General features: G+C 40.6%; 1 non-coding gene across 1 annotated transcript; it reads left to right on the top strand.

Moving 5' to 3' along the window:
• The first annotated feature begins 5,282 nt into the window (after positions 1–5,282).
• LOC130971951 (small nucleolar RNA R71) lies at positions 5,283–5,390 on the top strand. Its single transcript, XR_009083156.1, has one exon. It is a non-coding gene; the product is annotated as a small nucleolar RNA R71 (small nucleolar RNA).
• The last annotated feature ends 961 nt before the right edge of the window (positions 5,391–6,351 follow it).

The following is a 6,351-nucleotide window of genomic DNA, read 5'->3' as shown; positions in this document are numbered from 1 at the left end:
TAATCTATGGTGTGTAGAAACTCCACCGTTGAAAATACATAAGAACAGGGTTCAGGCATGGCCGAATGGCCAACCCCCAAAACATGATCAAAAGACTCCAAATGATCAAGGATCCAAAGATTCAAAGATCTAAAGATGAAAATACAATAGCAAAAGGTCCTACTTATAGAGAACTAGTAGCTTAAGGTTTACAAAGATGAGTAAATGACATAAAAATCCACTTCCGGGCCCACTTGGTGTGTGCTTGGGCTGAGCATTGATGCATTTTCGCGTAGAGACTCTTCTTGGAGTTAAACGCCAGCTTTTATGCCAGTTTGGGCGTTTAACTCCCATTCTTGTGCCAGTTCCGGCGTTTAACGCCGGGCATTCTTGAGCTGATTTGGAACGCCAGTTTGGGCTATCAAATCTCGGGCAAAGTATAAACTATTATACATTGCTGGAAAGCTCAGGATGTCTACTTTCCAACGCCGTTGAGAGCGCACCAATTGGGCTTCTGTAGCTCCAGAAAATCTACTTCGAGTGCAGGTAGGTCAGAATCCAACAGCATCTGCAGTCCTTTTCAGTCTCTGAATTAGATTTTTGCTCAAGTCCCTCAATTTCAGCCAGAAAATACCTGAAATCACATAAAAACACACAAACTCATAAAAATAAAAATATAATAAAAACTAACTAAAACATACTAAAAACATACTAAAAACAATGCCAAAAAGCGTATAAATTATCCACTCATCACAACACCAAACTTAAATTGTTGCTTGTCCCCAAGCAACTGAAAGCCAAATAAGATAGAAAGAAGAGAATATGCAATGAATTCCAAAAATATCTATGAAGATCAGTATTAATTAGATTAGCGGGGCTTTTAGCTTTTTGCCTCTGAACAGTTTTGGCATCTCACTCTATCCTTTGAAATTCAGAATGATTGACTTCTATAGGAACTTAGAATCCAGATAGTGTTATTGATTCTCCTAGTTAAGTATGATGATTCTTGAACACAGCTACTTTATGAGTCTTGGCCGTGGCCCAAAGCACTCTGTCTTCCAGTATTACCACCGGATACATACATGCCATAGACACATAATTGGGTGAACCTTTTCAGATTGTGACTCAGCTTTGCTAGAGTCCCCAATTAGAGGTGTCCAGGGTTCTTAAGCACACTCTTTTTGCCTTGGATCACAACTTTATTTCTTTCTTTTTCTTTCTTTTTCTCTTCTTTTTTTTTCTTTTTTTTCGCTTCTTTTTTCTCTTTTTTTTTTTTTGTATTCACTGCTTTTTCTTGCTTCAAGAATCATTTTTATGATTTTTCAGATCCTTAGTAACATGTCTCCTTTTTCATCATTCTTTCAAGAGCCAACCAATCATGAACAACAAATTCAAAAGAGATATGCACTGTTTAAGCATACATTCAGAAAACAAAAGTATTGCCACCACATCAAAATAGTTAATCTGTTATAAAATTTAAAATTCATGCAATTCTTCTCTTTTTCAATTAAGAACATTTTTCATTTAAGAAAGGTGATGGATTCATAGGACATTCATAACTTTAAGGCATAGACACTAAGACACTAATGATCACAAGACATAAACATAGATAAACATAAGCATGAAAATTTGAAAAACAGGAAAATAAGGAACAAGGAGATTAAAGAACGGGTCCACCTTAGTGATGGCGGCTTGTTCTTCCTCTTGAAGATCTTATGGAGTGCTTGAGCTCCTCAATGTCTCTTCCTTGCCTTTGTTGCTCCTCTCTCATAATTCTTTGATCTTCTCTAATTTCATGGAGGAGGATGGAATGTTCTTGGTGCTCCACCCTTAGTTGTCCCATGTTGGAACTCAATTCTCCTAGGGAGGTGTTGATTTGCTCCCAATAGTTTTGTGGAGGAAAGTGCATCCCTTGAGGCATCTCAGGGATTTCATGATGAGTGGGATCTCTTGTTTGCTCCATCGTTTTCTTAGTGATGGGCTTGTCTTCATCAATGGGAATGTCTCCCTCTATGTCAACTCCAACTGAATAACAGAGGTGACAAATGAGATGAGGAAAGGCTAACCTTGCCAAGGTAGAGGACTTGTCCGCCACCTTATAAAGTTCTTGGGATATAACCTCATGAACTTCTACTTCTTCTCCAATCATGATGCTATGGATCATGATGGCCCGGTCTAGAGTAACTTCAGACCGGTTGCTAGTGGGAAGGATTGAGCGTTGGATAAACTCCAACCATCCCCTAGCTACGGGCTTGAGGTCATGCCTTCTCAATTGAACCGGCTTCCCTCTTGAATCTCTCTTCCATTGGGCGCCCTCTTCACAAATGTCTATGAGGACTTGGTCCAATCTTTGATCAAAGTTGACCGTTCTAGTGTAAGGGTGTTCATCTCCTTGCATCATGGGCAAGTTGAATGCCAACCTTACATTTTCCGGACTAAAATCTAAGTATTTCTCCCGAACCATTGTAAGCCAATTCTTTGGGGGTTCACACTTTGATCATGGTTCTTGGTGATCCATGCATTGGCATAGAACTCTTGAACCATTAAGATTCTGACTTGTTGAATAGGGTTGGTAAGAACTTCCCAACCTCTTCTTCAAATCTCATGTCGGATCTCCGGATATTCACTCTTTTTGAGTTTGAAAGGGACCTCGGGGATCACCTTCTTCAAGGCCACAACTTCATAGAAGTGGTCTTGATGCACCCTTGAGATGAATCTCTCCATCTCCCATGACTCGGAGGTGGAAGCTTTTGCCTTCCCTTTCCTCTTTCTAGAGGTTTCTCCGGCCTTGGATGCCATAAATGGTTATGGAAAAACAAAAAGCAATGCTTTTACCACACCAAACTTAAAAGTTTTGCTCGTCCTCGAGCAAAAGAAGAAAGAAGAGAGTAGAAGAAGAAGAAATAGAGGAGATGGATGTGGCTTTATGTTTCGGCCAAAGGGGGAGAAGTAGTGTTTAGGGTGTGTGAAAATGAGGGAGTGAAGATGGGTTTATATAGGGGTGAAGAGAGGGGTAGGGTTCGGTTATGGGAGGGAAAGTGGTTTAAATTTGAATGGTGAGGTAGGTGGGGTTTTATGAAGGATGGATGTGAGTGGTGAAGAGAAAGATGGGATTTGATAGGTGAAGGGTTTTTGGGGAAGAGGTGTTGAGGTGATTGGTGAATCGGTGAAGAAGAAGAGAGAGGGTGGTGGGTCCACAGATCCTGAGGTGTCAAGGAAAAGTCATCCCTGCACCAAGTGGCGAGCAAAATTGCTCTTCATGCCAATTCTGGCATTTAACGCCAACTTCTTGCCCTTTCCTGGCATTTAACGCCAGTCTGGTGCCCCTTTCTGGCGTTAAACGCCCAGAATGGTGCCAGACTGGGCGTTAAAAGCCCATTTGCTGCCCTTACTGGCGTTTAAACGCCAGCAAGGCCTTCCTCCATGGTGTGCTATTTTTCTTTCTGTTTTACATTCTGTTTTTGCTTTTTCAATTGATTTTGTGACTTCTCATGATCATCAACCTACAAAAAACATAAAATAACAAAAGAAAATATATTAAATATAACATTGGGTTGCCTCCCAATAAGCGCTTCTTTAATGTCAGTAGCTTGACAGTGGGCTCTCATGGAGCCTCACAAATGCTCAGAGCAATGTTGGAACCTCCCAACACCAAACTTAGAGTTTGAATGTGGGGGTTCAACACCAAACTTAGAAGTTGGTTGTGGCCTCCCAACACCAAACTTAGAGTTTGATTGTGGGGGCTCTGTTTGACTCTGTTTTGAGAGAAGCTCTTCATGCTTTCTCTCCATGGTGACAGAGGGATATCCTTGAGCCTTAAACACAAAGGACTCTTCATTCACTTGAATGATCAATTCTCCTCTGTCCACATCAATCACAGCCTTTGCTGTGGCTAGGAAGGGTCTGCCCAGGATGATGGATTCATCCATGCACTTCCCAGTCTCTAGGACTATGAAATCAACAGGGATGTAATGCTCTTCAATCTTTACCAGAACATCCTCTACAAGTCCATAAGCTTGTTTTCTTGAATTGTCTGCCATCTCTAGTGAGATTCTTGCAGCTTGTACCTCAAAGATCCCTAGCTTCTCCATTATAGAGAGAGGCATGAGGTTTACACTTGACCCTAGGTCACACAGAGCCTTCTTAAAGGTCATGGTGCCTATGCTACAAGGTATTGAAAACTTCCCAGGGTCCTGTCTCTTTTGAGGTAATTTCTGCCTAGACAAGTCATCCAGTTCTTTGGTGAGCAAAGGGGGTTCATCCTCCCAAGTCTCATTACCAAATAACTTGTCATTTAGCTTCATGATTGCTCCAAGGTATTTAGCAACTTGCTCTTCAGTGACATACTCATCCTCTTCAGAGGAAGAATACTCATCAGAGCGCATGAATGGCAGAAGTAAATCCAATGGAATCTCTATGGTCTCAGTGTGAGCCTCAGATTCCCATGGTTCCTCATTGGGGAACTCATTGGAGGCCAGTAGACGTCCATTGAGGTCTTCCTCAGTGGCGTTCACTGCCTCTTCCTCCTCTCCAAATTCGGCCATGTTGATGGCCTTGTACTCTCCTTTTGGATTCTCTTCTGTATTGCTTGGAAGAGTACTAGGAGGGAGATCAGTAATTTTCTTGCTCAGCTGTCCCACTTGTGCCTCCAAGTTTCTAATGGAGGACCTTGTTTTAGTCTTGAAACTTTGAGTGGTTTTGATTAGATCAGAGACCATGGTTGCTAAGTCAGAGTGGTTCTGCTTAGAATTCTCTGTCTTTTGCTGAGAAGATGATGGATAAGGCTTGCCATTGCTAAACCTGTTTCTTCCACCATTATTGTTGTTGAAACCTTGTTGAGGTCTCTGTTGATCCTTCCATGAGAGATTTGGGTGATTTCTCCATGAAGAATTATAGGTGTTTTCATAGGGTTCTCCCATGTAATTCACCTCTTCCATTGAAGGGTTCTCAGGATCATAAGCTTCTTCTTCAGATGAAGCGTCCTTAGTACTGCCTGGTGCAGCTTGCATTCCAGACAGACTTTGAGAAATCATATTGACTTGCTGAGTCAATATTTTATTCTGAGCCAATATGGCATTCAGAGTATCAATCTCAAGAACTCCTTTCTTCTGATTCGTCCCATTGTTCACAAGATTCCTTTCAGAAGTGTACATGAATTGGTTATTTGCAACCATTTCAATTAGCTCTTGAGCTTCTGTAGGCATCTTCTTCAGATGAAGAGATCCTCCAGTAGAGCTATCCAATGACATCTTGGACAGTTCAGACAGACCATCATAGAAAATACCTATGATGCTCCATTCAGAAAGCATGTCAGAAGGACACTTCCTAATCAATTGTTTGTATCTTTCCCAAGCTTCATAGAGGGATTCACCTTCCTTCTGTCTGAAGGTTTGGACTTCTACTCTAAGCTTACTCAATTTTGAGGTGGAAAGAACTTTGCCAAGAAGGCATTGACTAGCTTTTCCCAAGAGTTCAGGCTTTCTTTAGGTTGGGAATCCAACCATATCCTAGCTCTGTCTCTTATAGAAAAAGGGAATAGCATAAGTCTGTAGACCTCAGGGTCAACCCCATTAGTCTTGACAGTGTCACAGATTTGCAAGAATTCAGCTAAAAACTGATGAGGATCTTCCAATGGAAGTCCATGGAACTTGCAATTCTGTTGCATTAGAGAAACTAATTGAGGCTTAAGCTCAAAGTTGTTTGCTCCAATGGCAGGGATAGAGATGCTTCTCCCATAGAAGTCGGGAGTAGGTGCAGTAAAGTCACCCAGCACCTTCCTTGCATTGTGGGCATTGTTGTTGTTTTTGGCTGCCATAGGTTCTTCTTCTTTGAAGATTTCTGTTAGGTCCTCTACAGAGAGTTGTGCCTTAGCTTCTCTTAGCTTTCGCTTCAAGGTCCTTTCAGGTTTAGGGTCAGCCTCAACAAGAATGCTTTTGTCTTTGCTCCTACTCATATGAAAAAGAAGAGAACAAGAAAATATGGAATCCTCTATGTCACAGTATAAAGATTCCTTGAGGTGTCAGAGGAAAAGAAAAATAGAAGGAAGAAGTAGAGAATTCGAACTTATCAAAAAAGATGGAATTCGAATTGTGCATTAAGGAATAGTGTTAGTCCATAAATAGAAGGATGTGAGAAGAGGGGAAGAAATTTTCGAAAACAAAGTAAAAGATTTTAAAAACATTTTGAAAAATACTAATTGATTTTCGGAAACTAAGAGTGGAAAAAAAATCAAGTGATTTTTGAAAAAGATTTTGAAATTAGAAATAAAAAAGATATGATTGAAAACTATTTTGAAAAAGATGTGATTAAGAAGATATGATTGAAAAGTTATGGTTTTAAAAAGATGTGATTGAGAAGATATGGTTTGAAAAA

The sequence above is a fragment of the Arachis stenosperma genome, chromosome 3 (genome assembly GCF_014773155.1).
Source record: "Arachis stenosperma cultivar V10309 chromosome 3, arast.V10309.gnm1.PFL2, whole genome shotgun sequence".
NCBI classification, from domain to species: domain Eukaryota; kingdom Viridiplantae; phylum Streptophyta; class Magnoliopsida; order Fabales; family Fabaceae; genus Arachis; species Arachis stenosperma.
This window is presented reverse-complemented; position numbering and strand designations above follow the sequence as displayed.